General features: G+C 37.9%; 1 protein-coding gene across 1 annotated transcript in view; it reads left to right on the forward strand.

Moving 5' to 3' along the window:
* Positions 1-24,667, forward strand: part of Lama2 (laminin subunit alpha 2) — a 570,793-nt gene that overhangs the window by 291,447 nt on the left and 254,679 nt on the right.

Consider the following 24,667-nt stretch of genomic DNA (forward strand, 5'->3'; position numbering starts at 1 on the left):
TTCGTCTTTCTTCATTATAACTTCAGTGACTGGATGTAATCTTTGATATGATTTTAAACATACAGTTTCTTCTTCATTGAAATGGAGATTTTATACATGTTCCTAAAGCCAAAATGACTTAATCTAACAAGACAGTGCTTTGCAAACACAAAAATCATCCAAATCACCTGCTAGTTCTATCATGAATAAAATATTCCAACAAGGAAAGTTCAGGTCAGCACTGTGAAACTGCATTTTACTTAACGTGGAAGATTTATAATCAGTATTTTACAGTTACCTTATTTTTTTTATACAATAACATGACCTAAATATATTGAGCATGCACATGTGTGTGGAAATTATTAACTGTTTTATATGTAACTTTCACAGTGATAATTGTTTTGCATGCATTGCCTGGTTTGGTGTTTATTCATTTTCTGGTGTATTATAATTTCCTCCATCATGCTGCCCATGGCACGACCTGTATTCGTCCCTCAGAGAAAGGAGGAGAACTTCACAGTGTTACAGCGTGGGCTCTCACCCTCCATCCACTTTGGATAGTGTCGACTATAATGGTAGCACTAAGAAATATTTCTTCCCACCCCCTTTTTTTTTCCTCAGCTTAAACACATTTCCTTTTTTTCCCCCTTTAGTCCCTCAAACTGTTCCCAGGCTTTCTTCTTCCTCTCTTTTCACATTGACGACTAAAATTGAGAGTTTAGCACTTTTGTTTTTGTTTTTTGAAGAAAATACAAGCCAGTGGTGCATAAACAATAAAATATCGCTAAGAACATTTTAAACATCAAATGACTTAGCAGCTTGAAGGAAAATGTCAGCTTCTGAAATAGCATGACATTTGTTTATAAATGCATGGTTACATTTTGCCTATACACAGTTAATCGGCATACCCACAGAACACACATGAAGTTCCACAAACATTCCTCAAACAAGTGTAAATGTAAGAGTGGCCACCAATTTCTCCTTGATTAAAAAAACTTTATTTTGTAATCTTCTGTCTTTCCAGCCCATAACCTGAACGCATAGCTGTCCATCCTGTACAGACATGCTTTTTATTTTGGCGGAGCGTTGGTGTCACAGAGCAGTCAAACAATATGATCTTAATTTTTGTCAATACGTCCTGGCCTTAACAACGTCACTTCACATTTTACTGAATTTATTTTGCTGTTTAACTTTTACTTTTGACATGATTTATATTCTGAGTTGGTCTTGGATTCTTTCTGCTTGAAACTCAGCAGAATGATATTAGCTGGGAAAGTGGACGTTGCTATTATAGCAGAGTCTGTCTGGGCTGTGGGCCTGTTACTAGAAGCCTGTCAGAATTTTCAGTGAGTCTGCCTTTTCTGGATATTGTGATTTAATCTGCTAAATTCTATTACTCCCCAAGAGCTGAGCAGCCATCTAATATCTTATAACAAAGCTTCTCCCAAAAGTCATAACGCATTAGTTCAAAATTATAATCACAACATCTGACTCTAAACCGGAATAATGGGTAGGGTTGTGGAGCTCCTAGTCAGTGAGCTCCTCAATGGGGCATTTATTTACATCAGCGGCTCTAAATCTTCCTAATACAGTTCCTCATGTTGCAGAGATGCCCCCCCCGACCATAAAATTGTTCTGTTGCTACTTCCTAACTGTAATTTTGCTACTGTTACAAGTTGTAATGTAAATATATAATGCACAAGAGATCTGACATGTGACCCCCCCCCCAAATGGTCATGACCCACAGGCTGAGAACCTCTGGCTTATATGTCTCTACTATGATAATTATTTATATTGTTATTGATGGATGCAATAAAATAAATGATACCCCCCCCCCCGCAGCAATGAAACCAGTATCCTAATAGCTCAACCTGTAAATGTGTTACCAAATGTGATCAAATGTACTTTGTAGCTGACAAGCGTGATGGCTCACCTCTTTAGTCCCAGCACTCAGGAGGCAGAGGCAGATGAATCTGAGGGGAGCCTAGACTACAAAGAAATGTCCAGAGTTCTTGCATTCCAAGACAGCCAGAGCTACACAGAGAAAACTCTGTCTTGAAAATAAAAACAAACAAACAAGGGCGGGGGGGTGGGGGGCAGGGAACGGGAAGATACAAGTGAGGAGCTAACAACTGAGCCGTAATCTGAATAAATTACTTAAATTTTAAAATGAGAAAGAAACACCAACCACAAACAAACAAAACACAAACAAGCAAACAAACAGAAAGTAAAAGAGAAATGAAAAGAAATATACCTTGTAAATGGGATTAATTGAAAATACCTTGAGTTTTGCTTTTTTGGTTGAGATAAGCTCCTGTAATGCCTCAACTGGCCTCAGATTCACCTTGTAGCTCCAGACGACCTTGAATGTCTTGCTTTCTTGCTTCTACCTCCCAAGCACTAGGACTGCAGATACGTACCCTGGCTTGATGCAGCGTTGGGGTTTGCCACAGGGCTTTGTACGTGTCCTAGTAGGCAAGCACTTGGTTGGCTGAGTCATATCCCTGACCCCTAAATGCTCTGGAAGCGAAAGACTATCTTAGATGAGGCAGGAGGGCACAATCTATTATATGAGGCACTGAAACCACAAGAGGAAGACAAAAGCTTCAGGACGCTGTCACTCAGGAGACAAGGAGGTGAGATTGGATGAATGAGGGAGACTTGTTGGCCTTGCAGAGAGAGAGAGAGGAGTACATGAGCCAAGGACTGTGGGCCACTTTCGGAATTTAGGGATGGATGCTGGCAGCCAGCTAGCATGTCCGTGGGAACCTCACCAACAGAACCACAGCAGCTGGAATCTTCCGACAATCTGCATAAGCGAGAAAATAGCTTTACCCTGGGAGGCTACAGAGAGGATGTGTTTTTCAGGAAAAAAAAATTTTAATCACTTTTGCCACAGAAATCTGTTTTGAAATTCTCACCTATGGAACTGTGGTAAAATATGTTCGTGTTGGCTTACTTCCTTACATGGCTCCTAAGTTTCTTAGACAGCAATAGACCACCAATACTATAAAAAGCCCTATTGAAGCATGTGCATACTGACACTGTTTATTCATTCTTTGGATAAAAGGAGTTAGGAAGTATTTGTGCACTAGACTCAGAGGAAACAGGAGGATAAATGAAACAGAGAAAAAATACGTCTCCCTTTTCGACTCACTTAAGGCCTTGGAAAACTGTCTGGAGGCTTATTGCAAAAGAAGATGGAAAAAACAAACAAACAAACAAACAAAGCACTAAAGAGTGAAAGAAAAACTTTTGTGATGAACACTGTGTGGCAAATGACAGGGGTTCTGACTTCTGACACTTGACCATGAAGGTGTCTTCCTACCCTGAAGGTTAAGAGTAGCCTCCTCGAAAACTGTGGGCTCACTGTGAACACTGATATTTTATTTTTCAAATGTAGCCCAAGCTGGCCTGGAGCTTACTGTGTAGCCTGGGCTCCATTTGAACTTGTGATCTGCCTGCCTCTATCTCCTGAGTATCTGTGATTTAAAATGTGTGCAACTAGCCCAGTGAAGAGGTCTCTTGGGGAGAAGTACGGGCAAACTGGCTTCAGAGATATAAAGGGGAGTTAGTATTTGCCATAGTGGGGAGGGAGCAGGGGTATGTGTATGCTGTGTAAAAACATTATTTTGTACTGAGATAATCCCCCAAGGACTTAATTCAAAGTATCCAACCATTTCTTACTGTCTACGCGAGGCTACATATACACAGACCAAAGCTCAAGTGAATCATTCACCTTAACAGTGTGTGCAGTGCTACCAGAGTGCACCTTGTTCTGGTTTTTCTGAGTTGTTCACTTTTTACTGCAAAGTCCAGGTGTTTAGAATATCAAAGGGATATGATATAAAAAAAATTGCCTGTGAAACTGCTATTTTTCCTCACGCTTACGTTACATTGGTTGCTATCATTTCAGTCTAGCTTTAGTTTTGTTTTATTAAAGCAGCAAAGCATTCTGATAAGCACGTTTTGTGAATAGCTTCAAACTCTGAATTGCATTTTCAAAATTAAGAACTATGCACATAAGTTAACATGCCGTGGACATGAATGTGTTTTTGTTTTGATCCCAGTGTGGGATGGGGAACAGACTTGTGAGAGAACAGGTGATGTGTATCCACTAGAAGACGAACCGCCTCGTGCGCGGGGGCTTGATTTTTGCCAGCTGAAATACATCTTAGTACAGATTCTGAGAGGACGTGTGTATATGAGCCCAAACCGGAGGCAAGGGGAGCTCTTTTTTCATCTTGGTATTGTTTGGCTGTTCATCGCTCCATTTTGAGACACTCCTAGAGAGAACGGTAACAGAGAACACTTGGGGGATGTGGGTTCCAGCAGCAACTTTGGTTGAATTGCTCGTCTGTTGAAATCCTGCCGACTACGCCAGGAGAATCACTCCCAGGAACTAAGCCCAAAAAGGTCTACTCCTCCTGTTCCCATTAACCTCTTTTTTCTCCTATCTAGGGTAAGGTGGGTTGGAAGGGAGGTGTAAGCATTAAATAACCACAAATAATGTAGAATTGGGAAAAGGTTGAAGCCTACGTTAACATTAACAGGTTCACTGCTAATTGTATGCACATTTTGTGCCATTTACTCAATTTCATGGAAGGTGTTCTAAATACTCAATAGGTTAAGTACCCCAGTCCTGAACTCAGACATACGAAACTAGTCATTAACCCCAATGTAACTATGAAACTCAACACACGAGTTATTTTTCTGGTCACATTAATAGAATAAATACATGTCTGAAGCACTATAGAAAGGCAGAATTATTGTTGTTATTATTTTATTTATTTATTTTAGCTCATGATTTCAGAGGTAGGTAAGACATTGCAGCTGGAGGTGATTGGTCTGTAGCAGGAGGAGCTTGCGGCAACAGCTTTTTACGTCTCGACGGCTCTGGAGAAAAGGAGTTTGGGTGGAACCAGATTACCTCAACGCCCCTCTTGGGTGGCTCACTTTGCCAGCTATAGCACAGTGCCTGAGGGTCCACAATCTCCCTAAACAGCGCCACGAGCTGGTGACTGCATGTACAAGTGTCTGAGCCTACTGGGGATGGTTCAGCACTTTCAAAGCCCAACAGTAGATAAAGGCAGTCCGACTCTACCTCTGCACTGTCAGTTTGAATGACAAAACAAGGTCAGTTGGATTAGTTACTTCAGTAAATGTCTGGCTTGAAAAAATTTGGAAGTAAAACCTTGAATATATTTCTGAAATGTGAGAGGGACAGACCTTTTATCAAGGCCCAGTTAACCTGTCATTCTAGATTTACAGTGTTTGCTGGATGTTCGTGTTGATTACAAGCAAGAAAGCTCAAGAGAGTGAGACATCTATAGCTCACTTTACTGAAAGAAAATAACCTTGGGCACTTCAGTGCCTGGGGTTTGTGAGCAACAATTACGTTCTTACCAGTTATGGCATTGCAAGTGTGTTGAGAATTTTGTGTTTCGTTTTCCTTTGATTAACCCTTAGTGAGGGGTAAATTCATGCTGACATTTTAGGATAGGTCAAGAAGTCAATGCTCCTGCTCTGTCACTTCACTCACAGCACACAGCCAGAGCCCCTCCAAGGGAGCAGGCTTTCCACATCTACCCATTCTGTCCATTGACAAAGCCACAGGGCTTTTCTCTTCTTTTATCATCATATACAATATAAGGTTTACTTTCTTATGAAAGAAATATTCCACTTGCTTCATTATCTCCTTAGATGACTGTGTACACTTAGAACTGCAATGAGTCATCGTCATCACAAATTCAAAGCTATGTTTATCGCATTATCTGACAATAACTAAAGTTACAGTAAGATTTTATGTGATCTAGACAAATGGCTGAAGTTTCTTGAATGTCACGTATGTAAAATAGGCTATTAGAGATATTAGTAATATGATGTATGTTCTACTTAATGAGCGGGATGCACACTGACATTTCTGCAGTTCTCATTAGTTAAGTATAACACAACTCTGAAAATGTCTATCCTGCCATTAATTTGCCAAAATTTATTATATAACTAACCTAGTACCAACAATATTTTCCCTAGATGATTCTTTCCTTTCTGGATTTTGAGCTCTTATTTATAATTTTAAAGTATATTGCTAAATTAGATCATTTTTAAAGATTTTTTATTGATTACATTGGGTTTTTTTTTTCATTTTTTCTTTTAGTGAACATAGATTCTTTTCTTATGCCGTATGTCCTGAATATATTTTCCCTGACTCTCCTCCTCCCAGTCCCCATCCCACACTTTTCCTCTGGATCTACTACCTTTCTGTCTCTCATCAGAAAAGAACAGGCTTCTAAGAGATAACAAATATGATAAAATAGATAAAATAAGATATAATAAGATGAATCAAAAGCTATTATATTGAAGTTGGACATGGCAACCTAACAGCAGAAAAAGAGTCCCAAGAGTGGGCACAAGAGTCAGAACCCCACTCGTTCTCACAGTCAGGAGTTCCATAAACATACTAACCTAAAAGCTAATACATGTGTGTGTACGTACACACATATACATATATGAATATATATATTTGTATATATCACTTTCTGTGAGCTCATATGTGCCTTGCTTAGTTGATTAAGAGGGCCTTGTTCTCCTGGTATCCACCATCCCTCTGGCTCTTTCTACCTCCTCTGAGGTAGTGTGTTCCCTGAGCTCTGAGGGAAAAGATTGTTGAAGACATCCCACTTAGAGCTGAGTGTTCCAAGGACTCTTTCCTTTGCAGTGTGGGTCTCTGCATCTGCTCCCATCTCCTGCTGGAAGAAGCCTCTGATGATAACTGGATATGGCACTGAGCTATAAGTGTAGCATAGTACCACTAGGAGTCATTCTTTAGACAGGTAGTGTTTTGTTTTACCCTAGATCCTTAGGCTACCTAGTCTCCGGTCCTTGGTTATACAAGCGGTGTCAAGTATGGATTCTGTCTCATGGAATGGGCCTTAAGTCAAATTAGACACTACTTGGCTACTTTCACATGTTCTAGGCCACCTTTGCCTCAGCATATTTTTGCAGAGAGAATAGACTGTAGGTCAAAGGCTTTATGTCTGGGATGGTGGCCACATTTCTCTTTCAGGAGTCTTCAGAGTACCTTCTCTTACTAAAGAGACTAGAACACATGGGGTTAAGGCTATATATATGCCCCATTTTAACGTCTCCATGTTCAGTGAGTTCCATGGGTATAATCCTTGACAATGGGGCCTTGCCCTCAGTTTGCAGAGGGTAACCCTTTGTTTTAACAAGCTTGAGTTGTTTTGGGATTTCCCTAGGATTCCCTTGGTCAACAACTCAATGGAATGCCACACAGTCTTGCCACTCTAAGCCTTGCCTGAAGAAAAGAGAGGGCCAGTTGGGACGTCATATCCCTTATTACTAGGTGTCTTCATTGAAATCTCCTTCAAAGATTCAAGGAAGTTTCTTTTGTCCTAGGTTTCCACACCACCCTCCAAATGCCCTTTAATTCCAGCTGTGTCTTCCTGCACTATCTCCTTCCACCCCATCTTCCACACTCACTCCCAGTCTTCTCATAAAAGTTATTCTATTTCCTTTTCCAAGAAGATCCATGCATCCTGTAGATGCCCTCTCTCTACGTAACCTCTCTGTGTCTATGGATTATTAACATGGTTACCATTTATTTAAGAATTAAGATCCATGTATAAGCAAATAGGGTAAATACCATATTTGTCTTTCTGGGTTACCTTAGTAAGGATACTTTTTTTTTGTCTTAGTACCATCCATTTGTCTGAAAATTTCATGATGTCATTTTTTTAAACAGCTGAGTAATACTCTTTTGTGTAACTGTACCACATTGTCTTTATCCATTCATCAGTTGAAGTACATCTAGGTTGTTTCCAGTTTCTGGCTATTATGAATAAAGCCTCAATGAACATTTCAGCAAAATGTCCTTGTGGCAGGATAAGTATCCTTTGGGAATATGCCCAAGAGTGCTCGCTATACCTGCATGTTGAGGTAGATTGATTTAATTTTCTGAGGAACCACCCTATTGCTTTATATAGTGGCTACACAAGTTTACAGTCTCACCAACAACAGAGGAGTGATTCCCTTCTTCCACATCCTCACAGAACAAGCCTGTCACCTGTGCCATCTTAGCCATTCTGATGGGTGTAAGATAGATTCTCAGGTAGTTTTGACTTGCATTTCTCTGATGGCTGAGAATGTTTAATATTTCTATAAGTGTTTTCAGCCATTTAAGTTTACTCCATTGAGGATTCTCTGTTTATATTGGTACTCATTGCATTATTTGTTTTCTTGATATCTAGAGTTTGAGTTCTTGGTATATTTTGTATATTAGTCTTCTTTTAGATGCACAGTTGCTAAATATCTTTTTCGATTATGTAGGTTTTTGCTTTGTCCAACTGATGGTGTCTTATAGAAGCTTTTCATGTTCTTGTGGTCCCATTTATCCGTTGGTAATCATAATGCCTGATCTATCAGTATTCAGAAAGTTGTCTCCTGTGCCAATTCATTTAAGAGTATCCTCTACTTTCTCTGAAAAATTTATTATCATATAAGTCTTTCATTTGTGCATGGTTAGGATTACCCCAGGATACTTTATATTTTTGAGGCTATTATAAATAATATTAATTCTGTGATATCTTTCTCGGTTCATTTGTCATTTATATAGAAGCGCTACTATTTTGTGTAAGTTAATTTTGTATCCAGCTCTTTGCTGAAAGTATTTATCAGATGTAGGGGTTCGCTGGTGGAACTTTTAGGGTCCCTATATATACTATTGTATCATCTGCAAATAACCATACTTTGCCTTCTGCCTTTCAATTGTATCCCCTTGACTTCCTTCAGTTGTCTTATTAGTCTAGCTAAGCTTCAAGTATTATATAAATATGGAAAGAGTGGACAACCTTGTCTTATTCCTGATTTTGATGGAATTGCTTTGAGTTTCTGTGCATTTCATTTGATGTTGGCTATAAGCTTCCTGTGAATTCCCTTTCTTATATTTAGGTATGTCCATTGGATCCCCAATCTCTTCAGGACTTTTATCATGAAGAGGTATAGATTTCTTCAAAGGCCTTTTCTTCATATAATGAGAAGATCATGATTTTCTTTATTTGAGTTTGATTTTATGGTAAATTACTTTTATTGATTTTAATATAGTGAGCCATTCCTGCATCTCTGGGATAAAGCCTATTTAGTCATCATGGATTATATTTTTGCTGTGCTCTTGGATTTAGTTTGAAAGTACTTTATTGATTATTTTGGCATCCATGTTCATCAGGGAAATTGGTTTCTAATTATCTTCTTAGGTTGAGTATTTCTATAGTTTGAGTAACAGTTTGACTCTTTCCTCATAAAATGGCAATGGCAATGTTCCTTCTCTTTCTATTTTGTGGAATAATTTGATGAGTATTGATATTAACTTTTCTTTGGAAGTCTGATAGAACTGTGCACTAAAAATATCTGGCCCCGGGCATTTTTTAGTTGGGAGATTTTTAATGACTGCTTCTGTTTCATCATGGACTATCGATCTATTGAAATTGTTTATCTAATCTTGATTTAGTTTTGGAAAGTGGTACCCATAAAAATATTATTTCTACCCATAGTTTTTAGGTTTTTTAATTTGGTGGAGTACATTTTTTAATGTATGTCCTTATGATTCTCTGGATTTCCCTGGTATCTGTTGCTATCTCTTCTTTTTCATTTCTAATTTTGTTAATTTAGATAATCTCACTCTGCCTTTTGATTAGTTTGGATAAGGGTTTACTTCTCTTGTTGATTTTCTCAAAGAACTATCACTTTGATTCTTTGATTCTTTGTATTGTTCTTTTTGTTTCTATTTTACTTATTTTAAGCCTGAGTTTAATTATTTCTTGCCATCTACTCTTGTGTGTGATCATTCTTTTTGTCTTAGAGCTTTCAGGTGTGTTGTTACATTGCTAGTATAAGAGCTCTCCATTTTTTTTTAAAAAAGTAGGCATTTAGTGCTATGAACTCTCTGTTTAGAACTCCTTTTATTGTTTCCCATAAGTTTGGGGATATGCTATGTATTTGTTTTCATTGGATTATAGAAATTCTTTATTTTATTTGTTTATTTCTGTCTTGACTCATTTTTCATTCAATAGAATGTTGCTCAGTTTCTATGGGTTTGTAAGCGTTTTGTTGTTGATATTCGGTTTTATTCATAGTGGTCAGATAGGATGCAGTGTGTTATTTTAATTTTCTTGTATCTGTTGAGACTTGCTTTATGTCCCGTATGTGGTCAGTTCTGGAGAAAGTTCCATGAGGTGCAGAGAACAAGATACAATCTTTTGTGTTTGGGTTAAATGATCTGTAAATATTGGTTAGTTCCATTTAGTTTATAATGTCTGTTATCTCTAGCATTTCTCTGTTTAGTTTTTGTCTGGATGATCTGTCTATTGGTGAGAGTGGGGTATTGAAGTCATACACTGTCAGTGTATGAGGGTCAATATTTGATTTGAACCATAGTAATGTTTTATTGTTGTTGTTGTTGTTTGCTTGTTTTGTTAGTTTTGTTTGTTTTCACAAACATGGGTGACCTTGCATTTTGGGCATAGATGTAAAGAACTGAAATGTCATCTTGGTGGACTTTTTCTTTGATGAGTATGTAGTTTCCTTCCCTATATCTTTTTGTTTGAAGTTAAAATTGTTACACCAGCTTACTTCTTAGGTTCATTTGCTTGGAATACTGTTTTCCAATCTTTTACCCTGAGGTAATTTCTAACCTTGATGGTTTAGGTTTGTTTCAGAACAGTAGATCCTGTTTTCTCCTCCATTCTGTTGTCTGTGACTTTTTATTGGAAAATTGAGACCATTGATATTGAGAGGTATAAATTACCAATGATTGTTGACTCCTGTTAATTTGTTGGTGGTGATAGTGGTGGTGGGTGCGTGTATGTGTGTCTGTGTGTGCGAGTTTGTGTTTTCCTTTTTTCAGTTTTGCTGATGTGAGAGTATTTATTTTCCATGTTTTCATGAGTTTAGTTAGCCTCCTTAGGTGCAGTCTTCCTCTAGTACTTTTTGTAGGGCTGGATTTATAGATAGATATTTTTTAAGTAGCTTTTTAATGGACCATCTTATATTCTCCATCTATAGTGAGTGCAAGTTTTTCTGGGTATAGTAGTTTGGCCTGGCATCTGTCTTCTCAGTGGAGGCTTGAAACACCTGAAGGGCCTGTACAGATGTGTTGCAGACTTATTTTAATCTTAAATAAATAAATTACATGGTTAAAGAGAAACCTGAGCTCCTAAATAACAATAGAATAAAACCACTATATTCTGTCCTTGTAAAATATAGTATCAGAGAAAATAGCATCAGTTCTGCATAAATATTAAGACAAGGCCATTTGACTCTCATAGCTTTTAAATTAGAGTACAGTCTTTGCTTAGCTGAGGAGAACATCAGGTTTCCCACACATGACTTATAGATGTGGCTTATGCTTCCATAATACATGGTGGCTTTGGGTGGTTTTATTTCTTTTGTGGTTCTGTTGGGCTTGAAAGAGAAGCTTATGTTCAAAGCAAGGAGCCAGCTTAGTCAGTGATCTTTCTAACTCTCTTCAGAAGTCTCAGAACACTATGTCTACAGTATTTCATTGGCCAAGGTTATCACACACTCACTTCAGATTTGAGCCAAGGAACAAAGACTTGAATGATTCTCTGGGATGGATGCCAAAGAATATGTGATATATTTTAAAACCAACATAACAACAACAACAACAACAACAACAAAAAGAAAACACTTTAAAGCCAAATAATGTGTGTGTGTATGTGTATGTGTCATAGTTAAAAAGAAACTTGAGCCCCTAAATAATAATAGCATAAAACCACTATAGTCTGTCCTTGTAAAAATAATCAATATCAGAGAAAATTGCATAAGTTCTGCATAAATATTAAGACAAGGCCATTTGACCTTCATAGCTTTTTAATGGGAGTAGCTGAACTTTTCAAATGAACCAGTGTAGTCAACATCATGTGGAAGACATGGTGATTATATATAATTATATGTATTATATATAATCACATATGAACATGTGAGACTGAAGTCCAAGGCCTATATTTTTACAATATTTGCAATTTAGCTTTACCCGATCATGTGTCTTACCCAAATAATGTTTGTGTATTTTTAATAAGCACTTCATTTTAAGAAATGCTTTGACAAATGAGGATATGAATATAGTTAACTTGGATTCTTTCACCTGTTGATATACGATTACATTTGGAAACTGGGATGCATAATATGAGATGCTGGAAGGTTATTTATGTTATCAAAATACCTCTTATTTGTCACATGAAAACTGAAGATCAGATCTAGGTGAATAAACATTACCTTGTTTTTGCTGACTTTAGTGGTGTGTGTGTGTGTGTGTGTGTGTGTGTGTGTGTGTGTGTGTGTGTGTGTGTGTATTGCTATCTCAGAATTACAACGTCCACTTCCGAGAATTACAGGAGTAGCCTAAATTGGTTTGATTTGGGAAAAAAGTAAAAGTCAATATTTTTGTATCTCTGTAGTTAGGTTGTGGATTAACTTACAAAGGCATCTTGTTTCTTCCTCTCCATGGGACAAGCTGCTGTTAGATGGACCAGAAATCTCCTGGAGCTTTGAATTAGAAAAGTGTTTGCTGCTGTCATGTACTTTGCTGAAGCAAGCACGTGAAGTACTGCACATGTAATTGGGAATGTTTTATATTAGTTTGTAGTAGCCCTGGAAGCCTTCTAACTGATAACACCAGGTCCGTGTAGTTTCACATCCCAAGATCTAAATGGAGCTCAATGAGGGAAATTGATGACAAGCCTGGCATTTAATGAGACATAAAAGCTTTTGACTTTGACCTTGGGATGTGATTTTTGTATTTATGATGTGAAATGACTTGCCTTCTTCCAAGTGGAGAAACATCTGGTTTGTTGGAAAAGCGTTTTCATTAAAAACCACCAGAACCTGTATATAAAATCAAGTGCATGCTGCAAAGTCTAAGTAAGGCAGTGGGTGAAAGTTCACAGGACATGTGGAGGTGGCCCCCCGCCAAGTATGCAGTTGCTGTGCTGATGTGAAAGTGCATGAAGGAAACAAATCCCCCAAGCTGCACAAATATTTGCATCCCCACGAGAGTGTGAGAAAGTGCGGTTCATGTTGTGATTGACAGCAAGGCTTTCCTGGCCCACTTTGAACTCTTAGCAGGAACTGTGGTGTGCCCTGAGGGGCTGTCTGCTTTTGTGTGTCAGGAACTCTGTTTTGTTAGAAAATAGTAAAGAACACGGTTTGTAGACCCTTTGTTCTCAAAGGGTACCTATAGTTTATGGGAATTAAGTGACTTAGAAGAAAAAAAAACCCCAAACTTATCCATGCACCTAACAGTGAACACAGCTTTCCTTGGGACATTGCTTTCCCTAATGGAGTTCTTCCTCCTTGCACACTTCCTCTGCTTTGTTTTTAATCTTTCTTATCCTTCTTGTAACTAGGAAGGACATAGTCTGAACTACTTAACAATAAACATGTGATTAAATATGTAGGCCCTGACAAGGGTGGTGTTTGGTTGTTGATTGGTTGATTGGTTTTGGTTTTGAGACAGAGTCTCAATAAGTAGCCACAGCTGGACTTGAACTGAGGCCCATGTGTCTCTTCCTCCGAAGGGCTGTCCCTGAGAATACTTTTATTCTAATAAGTTACTTACAGAAAATGAAAGGGAACGGCACGAAGGCAAGTCTAAAGTATTACGTAAGGGATTTACCAGGAGGCAGTGAGTGCTGCATGATCAAGAATTTTCCAGTTAAGCAGCAAGAGGGCCTGAAAACTGCGCTGAAGTCGTGTGATCTAAGGAGCGTGAGGCTCCGACTTACACAAGCTTAAATCCCACGCCAGCTAGGTCCGAGTGTAATTAAAGGCGTCAAAGAGTGAGATTGGCCCTATACAAGATCAAGCCAGCCTAAGCAGTTATGAAGCCCCGCCCCTTCTAGAAGAGCTTTTGGGGATTGGTGGGTATGAGGTGAAGGGTCGGTTTTCTTCAGGGGTCCCTGGTAGGATACCCATGCTCTAGTAGATGGCACTATACACATGTACATACCAGCAGTCCTAAGTAAAATCCATGAGCTCAAAATAACAACAACAACAACAAAACAAAACAAAAAAAAAAACCCTAAAAAACCAACAGCAAAAGAAATTGGGGAAAACAGTGAGTGATTAGAGGGTGAATAAGAAAGAGAATGGGGTGGGTATGGTCAAAATACAGTATATGTGTGGGTAAAAATGTCAATTATTAGAAAATAGCTCTCCTTTAAAAATATGCATACATGTACTTCCCAAATATATTGAAAATCTCAAAGCGAACACAAAAATTGTTGAAATTTGCATGTGAAAATGATGATTTTAAAGTTCACTGAAATAAGTAAATAAAACTTTCTAAGCCATGACTCTGAGAAATATTCAAATTGAGGTATCAGAGCTGCTCTTTTTGCAGTCTTCTTCTATATTTTGGATTTCTAAAAACATGTGTATATTCAGAAACACGTAATTTATTTTTTTAAATGACACAGCTAACTAAGCTGCTGTCCCCGGGAGGCTTTGCCTGGTGCTGCCTGTGCCAGCCACACAGAAACTCCTCCAGAATTTCTGAATGTATTTTGAAAAGACTCTGTGTAAAAGCCGCACTCTGATGTGAAAACAATGACCTTCTGCAGGTACTAAAGAGTCAAAGATATTTTACCTCATTTTCATGTTCTAGATAAACAGGCTGATTTTTTCTTAACATTTGTAAGGAGAGTTATTTCATCTGATAAAATTAATTAAAGAATAAATGATATCAAAATAATAACAATGGGATCTAGGCATAGTGGTGCACGCCCATAATCCCAGCACTTGGGAAGGCAGAGGCAGATGGACCTTTGTGTGCTTGAGGCCAGCCTGGTCTACAAAGCAAGTCCAGGACAGCCAAGGCTACATAGAGAAACCCTGTCTCTGAAAAAAAAAAAAAAAAAAAAAAAAGCTCACAAAATAATAACAATGATATATTTTGGGGTTACTTTAATATTTATATTTCCCTATATAAGTTCATATGTGCAAACATGAAAAAAATATACATATATACATACATATATATACATATAGACTACATATACATATATACATATACATACATACGCACACATGCATGCGCGTGCACGTATATATATATATATATATATATATATATATATATATATATATATATATGGATTCCTTGCTTGAAAGTGAAACCTAAAACTTGAAGTTAAGAATTTTTGGGTTTTTTTTTGTTTTGTTTTTTGTTTGTTTGTTTGTTTTTTCTTTTTTTGTTTTTGTTTTTGTTTTTTTGTTTTGTTTTTGTTTTTTGGGTTTTTTAATTTTTTGTTTTTGTTGTTGTTGATTGTTTTTTGTTTGTTTTGAGACAGGGTTTCTTTGTGTAGCCTTGAGTGTCTTGGACTCAATTTGTAGACCAGACTGGACAACTCACAATGATCCGTCTGCCTCTGCTTCCCAAGTGCTGGGATTAAAGACGTGCGCCACCAAACCCATCTCTGAAGATAAGTATTCTTAATCTTTAGATACAAACTATGTTTTTTTCATTTCAGAGTTAAATTAATCTTCTGGAAGTCACAGAGTAAATACACGGACTCCATTTAGAGAAGGAGCAGTTGCTCCCAGTGATGAATATTTAATTTATTTGTATGTACTTGTGCATTTATGTCCCTCCGCTCTGTGTATGCTTTAGCTCTAAAATCTCAGAGTGGGTGGGCATAAAGCTAATTGTTATTCTGGTGCTCTATGCTAGACCTTGCAAAGGATTTCCTCTAACACTTAAGCAATCCATGGTTAATAAATTAATCATAAAACTATCAGGAAGGAGTTGCAAGTCATACTAAGATGTCAGTTCTAGTCTTTCCACATCCCAGACAGATAGACCTCTGTTCCCACACCTGAGATATAGCTCACTTGCAAATTGCTTCACTGCATCTCAGACAGTTCTAGATGTTAGATGTTAATTTTATGCGGGATTTAAAACAGTACCACTCCCTGACATTATCTGATACAGATCCTGTGTTAATACAATAAACAGCAATTTCATTTCCTATCACACATGATGAACCTTCAAATGTTCCAGGAGACGAGCCTCTTAAAGTCTTTCCTTTTTTAAAGTTAAATATGCATGTTACCTTTCTAAACCCACTGTGCAGCGCTCTGAGCCATCAGCATCCTGGACACACCTCTTCAGATGAACTCTAATTTGTCTGCTACCCTCTGACATGGTGGTGTGAGAACTGACCATGGGGTGCAGGTGTGCTCTGAGGAGCCACAGTGCACAGGAGCATCGCTGCTTCCTTAAGTATGTGCACTTGCTGTCTTCTTAACTCAGGAGTTACACGGCTTGCCACAGACCACAGTGTACGGCGGATGTGTTTACAACTTATAAAATATGGATTGGGTGCTGAGATTCACATTATCATCCTACCATATAGCAACTGGCAAAACAGAATAGCATAAAGTTGATTTATATGTGTGGATATCTAAATGACTTAAATATTGATTTTTCCCCCTCTTCAACTGCTGATCAAACTTTCAAAATGGTAAAAGTTCCTTGCTTTAAGACTAATGCATTTATGGTTTGCCAGTCATCAGTGGAGTAGGCATAAGTAAGACCAAACTCACTAGAATGCTACTATGGAGGTATTTGCTTTGGTTTGTCTTAGGACTAATAAAGATAAGAATAAAGGAACCAATGGAGGTATGTTTTTAAAAAAACTGCAAACTATCTCTGAGGTGGCCCAGCTTTATCTTCTTCTTTATGCTTTCTCCACATATAATACATTGAAATGATAGATGGTTATCAATGCTATTAAAATTCAGCAGATATTTGTGCAGCGTCTACTGTCTGAAGTGCTTCTGTGAAGTACCACAGGGAAACATTAGGACACCTGTAAGAGCTGAGCCCTCCATAACTATGACCTCCCAGAAATGCTAAGATTAAAGAAAGAAAGAAAGAAAGAAAGAAAGAAAGAAAGAAAGAAAGAAAGACAAACATCTAGAATCATGAAATAGATATTCTTGCCATTAGGGCTTAAGTGAGGGCTCTTTGTAGAATTTTAATTTGGAACGTGACACTTACTACAGTGATATGGCCCAAAACATTCATTTACTATGTGCATAGTGTCAAGTGAAGGACTGCATGTGTATTTTCATTCATTTTTAAAAAGGAACAATTCAGATCATATTAGTGAAAAGTAACTGAACCTCTGAAACCATAAATAAATTTCCCAGGAGCCACAGATCACAAGAAGGCAGAGTCTGGATTCCAAACTTGGAAGTTAAAGCTCCAGGAATAAGTGTCGTCTCTATGTGATTTATTTAAGACTCTAATACGGGCAGATTGGGCCAGTGACACAAGTCTGCCTGATTATTCGAGAAAAAGGCCCTTGGATGTCTTTTATTAGCCTGCTGGTTCTCTGGAGTATGAATGAGTATCTTCTGAACCTCTAGGATTTTTATCTTCTAAAAATTCACAAGCATCTCCTACTGCCCTAATAAAGAATCACCTGCTGAGTGATTCTCCCTCAAAAGAGAGGAGAGGAAATGAAATAGTCGTGGAGCAGTAACATTTATAATCAAATCAAAATACTACCAGCTTTTGCAGAAAGTGTTAGCCACTCTTTCAAAACATACTTCATCTGAGTGATGGAAACTGAAATTAACTGAACAGACAGCATGGTAGATTGTGCTCAGGGTTACCAAAGGTGCAAACATTGTGGATTCCCTACAGAAGAGAGAAGAAAAACCATTTTTCTTCACTCTTGCTTCTCTTTTGGTAATAAAGCAACAAAGATCTGGACAATATCCACATACTATCAAATGTAATAAATATTCTTATGACATAAACATCTCTAAGCAGTGAGAGATTAAAATTTTCCTTTGAAAGGAGAATAGCAATTCTTTCATTCATTCTTCTCTCCCCCCTCTCCCTCTCTCTCTCTCTCTCCCTCCCCCCAAAGTATTACCATAACATTTGAAAGGATTGTTCATCTTGTTATTACTCACTTGTCATTTATGTTACAACAGTAAGACAATTTGTTTTTAACTTAATATAACCTAGATTAAAATGCACTCTGTAGTTTTAAACAGCTTCAATGTTGTGTCTCATAAGCACACAGATACAATTTTCTTGGCAGAGACTTGAAAAAAATTAAACCTTAATCAGAAAAAAAACCCACTACCTATGTATATATATATATATATAACTATATTTTATGGTTTATTTGATTACATTGATGCTTAATTATGCATTACATGTATTTTGTACAGGATTTTTTGGCACATAAATTAATCTAGCTTATAGCAAGAGTGCCGGTGGAATGCTCCATTCAAACACAAAGAAAGTGAACAGCTGTTGCAAAGACCTTGTTTTTGAGCCTGAGCCCAAGAGCCCAGAAAAGTTTTGTGAATTTGGCTGCTGCACCTGCAACTATTGAGATGCTACTCTTTCAGCCCAAGCTCTTACCAGTGTGTGTCACAAAAAAAGCAACAGTTCTCTGAGTTAGGAAACTTTACGAGAATAGCAAGAATTTATTGACCATCCAGGATGCTTTTCTTTCTTTCTTTCTTTCTTTCTTTCTTTCTTTTTCTTTCTTTCTTTTCTGCTTTCCTTCCTTCCGTTCTTTTTTTTTTTTTTTTAAATATTGATCATCAAAAAAATATTGACCATCTATGCAGTGTCCAGGTAATATGTTTGCAGGTCATTGGTGCTTTCTAGAACCCTCAATTGAATCTATAGATGAAGTAAAGAAACAGTAACCTGGGTGCTACACACTAAAATGTATCTACCCACCGGGTTTCCTCGTAAAGGAGAACCATCAAGAATGTGGTTTTCAGCTATAGCCACAAGTCTTGTGACATGGGAAAATGTACATTATAGTTGAATATAGTAAGTATAAGAACCATGTAATTTGATCTTGGTTTGTCACATGGAACAGAAAATGAGGAATGCGTCCAAAGAATCATAAATTAACCAACACGTGCATGGAAAACTCACACTGGCTTCTCTGTCCCTATTTACATGCCTCTCATAATTATTTCCTAGCACTGTCAATCAAAACATCACATTATATTTCTTTTATAATTATCAATAAGAGACATTGAATAAGATATAATTAGTGAAAGCCTGGTGAATTATGATGAATTTCAAGCAGAATAGATTTAGTGTGGGCTGGTGAGTCCCTCATTGTTGGTTACACTGAGGACTGTCTCTGGTTCTCAACTCATTTTTTGCCTCTTCCACTGATAACTAATGAAATGAAAATAGCTATTGTGAAAGAAAATACCTTTAGAACTCTGTATCAGTTATGAAAAATTAAGGGAAAATAAGAAAGTAAGGGAATAAAGAAAAGAAATAAGAAGTAATAGAAAGCAGGCAGGTAGAAAACAAGGAAGGAAAAAGCCACTACTACAGCCAGGATGAATAATGTCTCCTTCCTTCTTCATTAAAATAATATTTTATTAATTCTTAAAAATTATTCAGTGTATTTTGATTGTAGTCATAACCTAATACTTCCGAAATACTCCCACCTCCCTAACCAAAATCTTGTGTCCTCTGAGAGAGGAGGGGTAGGAAGGTAGGACGGGAGGGAGGGAGGGAGGGAGGGAGAGAGAGAGAGAGAGAGAGAGAGAGAGAGAGAGAGAGAGAGAGAGAGAGAGAGAGAGAGGAAGAGAGAGAGAACGAGCTGAGTCCATTTTCTCCCAAATACTTCTTGGTATTGGGGCTGTCCTAGAAGATAGGAGAAATGCCACTGATCAATGGCACCCTTAAAGAAAACTAACTGTCCCCATTCCAGAAGCTATTACTTGCCAAAAAGTCCTCAGCTGGGCATAGGACTTGCTCCACACATCATCTCACCACCTTGGCACTCAAGTTTTCACTGGGCTGGAGCTTACACAGGTGTCATACATGTGGTCACACCTGTTGTTAGTTCATATGTGCAACTGCCCTTTTCTCTCTGAAAACACAGTTTCCTTGATGTCATCTACAGCCTCTGGTTTTTTATAATGTTTCTGCATTCTCATTAATAAAGGTCCCTGAGCTTTGGAGAGAGGGGCATAATAAAATGTCCTATTTATGGATCAACACTCTGTAGTTTTTTACTCTGTATTTTGACTAGCTGTGTGTCTCTGTGTTAACTGGCATCTACTGGGGAATAAAACCTTCTCTGATGAAAATTGAGACATGCACTGGCCAACTGGTATAGGGATGAGTCGTTGAGAGTTGTTTTAACACTATTGCCATTTAGTGGAATAATAATGGTAGGTTGTACCACATGGTCTATGACCTACCTAGTCTCATATTCTTAGGCCAGAAAACCGAGTCAGGAATGGGATCCATTTCATTAAATAGGCCTTAAGTACACTCATAAAGTGCTTAATTACTCCCATGGTAGTCTTTCCCAGCTACACACCTGACAGGTGGTTAGTATTTAGGATGTAAAGAGAACACAACAGACTAAGCATCATGGTGGAGGGGAGGAGCATCTCAATTAAAAATTGGCCCAAGGAACTAAATGCAAAGTTCTCAGAAAGCAAAATACAAATAATTGGAAAAATAATTAAGATTTTTTAGCATTTCTTTTTTATGTATGTGTATGTTTTAAGAAACTTTATTACTTTCAAAGGCCTTTAGCTTCAATTATCCTTTCCCATTGTTCCTGTCTACTTGCTCTTCCACTTCCTGCCCCATTTCATTTGTTCTTCCAGTTATATTACCCCACCACTCCATCCTATCTCCCTTGAAAGCCCACTGCCCCGCCGTGGCCTCTTACTCCTTTCATAACATTTGTGAGTATTCCAAATGAATAACACGTTATCTGAAGTTTCAAAGCTAACATCCACATTTGGGAGAAAATGGATGATATTTATTTTTTTGTGTCTGGATTACTTCACTCCTATGAGTTTTATGATTTTGTTATTCATAAGAGCTGAATAGTATTTCACTGTGGAAATATGCATGTATTTCCATAGTGATGGATATCTAGGCTTTTTTTCTGTTCTGTGGGTATTGTGAGTAGAGCAGAAATGAGCATGGATGAGCCAGTATCTCTGTAGTAGAATATATGTTCTAGGTAGATGCCCAAGAGCAATATAACTGAATCATGTGGTAGATCTACTTCTAGCTTTGTGAGGCCTTTTAAAACTAAACACACACCCTGCTGTATATACATACATATACAAAAAAGAATTTAAATGGAGTTACCCTTCAATAAATAGATTACACTGCTCCTATCAGACACTTCAGATTAGAAATCCAGTATTGAGATTTCTATTGAGTTGGTCGTCAGTGGGGTCAGTTCCAGACACCCCTAATCATGAAATAAATAGAGCAACCGCACTCCTACCAGACACTACAGATTAGAAAATAGAATCTCCAGTATTGAAACGACCGTTGAGTTGATGGTCAGTGGGGTCGGTTCCAGACACCCTAACCATGGCAGGCTCTTGTCCTTTCTCTTAGTTATCCTCCTGAACCTGATGCCAAGAGTTTTTGGATGAAGAAATCATATACTGGAATAATTCGGCAGAAAAATCAAGCTGGTAGTGACCTGGATTATGCCCACTGGCTAACATTTTATAGTTTAAAAAGCTGCTATGTAGGCCATCACAGGAGAAATGTAACCATCACTCTTAGCTAGTTCAAACTCTGCCGGCTACAGTAATGGCTATAAGTGCCCACTGATGCAATACTAGCATGAATTTTATGCTGCTATCCAGCTTTCTTCCTATAGAAGCGCTGTACAGTAAGGTCTCTTGTCACCTAAACCCCTGTTTCTAGAATATACCATCTCTTTTTGGCAACCTCAGGACCTAGTCAGTTTTCTATATGCTGAAAGGTGACATGTTCTTAAATCTCTTTTGTTGATTCTGCATCTTCTATAACTTAATACCCTCTGCCTTGTTTCATGCTAATATTTATTAATCTATAAAAAATGTGCTTCTATTTCAGTTTAATAAATGTATGGTAGACCACAGCCCTACAACTTAGTCAATAGACTGAATATTGAACACACACACACACACACACACACACACACACGCACACACACACACACACGCACACACACACACACACACACACACACACACACACACACTGTAAACACTTATATAGGAGGAAGGGATAACTTTTCAGAATTTTAGTCTCTTAAGTCTTCAAAATCTAGAAAGATGAACTGCTTGTCCTGTTTGTGATTCGAAAGGGAAACTGACAGCTATGTTTAATTTATCTGGCTCAGTTTTACAAAGCCTTTTACCCATTTCATTTTACTATATTCCTCTTGAAGTATTTGCTCTGGTAAGCTGAAGCAAATATTAGGTTTTACACTCCATTTACTGGGATAACAGTGATGATGATCTGACACCAGAGAACCACATATCCCTAGCTTATTTCCAGAGAAGACGTTCCTCTTCCGGTGCAATGTCCTCAGTGGTGTGTCCCATCCCACACCCCCTCAACTTACTATTCTTGACACTTAGTAGAATAAACATAAGCACAACCCCATACCAATACTTTGGTAAAGCCAGTTTTATGAATTAGCTTTGGCCTTTTCCACTCACGAGGGGAAAACTTTCCTACTTGATTCAATCTTTAATGCCAAGTGTGCCATGTGGGCCATATTATTAAGCTAGAAGGGCATCCCATAGTGCTTGCAAACAACAGTGTTACTTGCAAAGAAGCTGTTTCTTTCCAATGAAGGTAGAATTAAAGCCAATACTCGTGGGAAAGAACTATCTGTAATGTTCCTTTCTTAATGGTGTGAAGCTAAGGACTGGAGAATGCAGGATTTAGCCCTAAACTACATCCTGGAATAGAAGTATGTTTCTCCGTCTAGTGGGAAATACCCTTTTGCACTTGGTAGCTGAATCTTCCTGCAGAAAAATTTCCTCAATATGGAGGGGGAAAAGTTAAAAGCTAAGTCAATATAAAGTTTCACAGAATGTGTTCCAATAAATTTGCTTTCTCTTAGTATGAAAAAGACACACAGCACTCATCCCCTGGATGGATAATCTAATCCATCCAGTAAATACAATAACTCATGGAGATCAGTTTAAGGTGCCCTACTTCTACTCGTGAAAAGCCACATTTCTCTCTCGCACTCATGGAAAGAGAACAGGAGAATATTCCTAAGTCATGGGAGTAAATTAGGGATTCGACTGACTTGTGACAGACCTAATAAAATGATGAACATGAACATTGTTCCCCAAGTGAACTCATTTGAATGTCCCAAACAGAATTTATACATGGATTCTAGAAAGCACCAAATTATGGAAAATTAACTACTTGCAATACATATTTTCATCAAATATCATGCTTTGTTGAATGATTCAGTAGATGCTAATGGCTGGGTTGGGGCCACAGCTCTACCCATTCTAGAATCCTTTGGCTTTGTTACTGATGGGTTTTTATAATGATTCTTCACTACACTTCAGAATGGTTAAAAATGGTTTTCCTTAGAAAGTGGCTGTTGAGACATTAACCAGGCAAACAGAAAAGTATTTGAGCTACCAGAAAAAACTGTAAGAATTCTATAAGGAGCTCTTTAGCAAGAGCAAGCTAATGTGAAATTATTTAATAATGTAAAAACAACATTGGGTTGCATACAAAGTAACTAAACTAAAATGCACCATTTACCTGGACCTAGTAATGGAGGTTGAGATGAGATCAAATTTCACTGCTAGAAAGATTCAGATAAGGAGCTGAAGTTGAGCATATTGAATATTTGAGACAGTATTAGACACCCACTTAGTCTACAACTCTGAGTTCAGTTATGTCACACCAAAATTTACATGCCGAAGTTCCCATTACCCCAGCCGATGTTCCAAATTGGCTCTTTAGTGTCTACCTCCTGCTGGCTGTCTTCATTAATGTAGAAAATACTAAATAATTCAGTTTTCTTTGAGAAATTAATAAAAATCAGTTGCAGCCTTTTGAGCCTCTTACTGATGTCTAGCTGCTTTGAACAAGTTGGCTGTATGAATGTTGAGTGCTTATCCCAATAGAGCTAATGCCTTGGTATACACATTCCTCCTCCATTACTTACAATAATTCCAAGTGTTATTGTCCAGGCAGATATTTATTATTTTATACATGAAAAGACAGTAGAGCAGTGCATTCCTTGGTAGAGCAAGGAAACAAACGTTTCCTGAATTTCAGTCCCTCCAGAGTACCATGTAACGAGCTCTTCCAAGCCAATGCTGAGCTGCAATGTAAAATCCTGTTTAATGAGCCATAGCACACTCTGGGTGCCCCTATGGGACAACTCCAAGAGATCAGGGCTCCTCCTCCTCCACCCATAGTCTCGCCAGGAAGTGCCTTCTGGTCAAGATCTGGCATGAAAGGACAGGGAGAGCCCAGGTCAGAGAATCTGGGGCTTTGCCTGTCAGCACAAAGCAACCCACAGAATAAAATCATCAGATCTATTCTAGCAATGTCTTTGCTTTCAATGCCAGGGCAAAATTTTTAAAGACCTGACACATTTGCATTGAACCTGCCACTTGTAGATCTAGTTTTTATTCCTGCCCTATAAAATGATCTAATGTTCCATTAAAAAAAACTATTTTTACAAGGTTAATGTCAATGTTAAAAAATGTAGGGATCAAGCATATGGTAAAAGAAATGAAGTTTGCTTAATCAAAAGGGGTAACAATATTCATTCACGCTAGC

This window comes from Acomys russatus, chromosome 21 (assembly GCF_903995435.1).
Source record: "Acomys russatus chromosome 21, mAcoRus1.1, whole genome shotgun sequence".
In the NCBI taxonomy this organism is placed as follows: domain Eukaryota; kingdom Metazoa; phylum Chordata; class Mammalia; order Rodentia; family Muridae; genus Acomys; species Acomys russatus.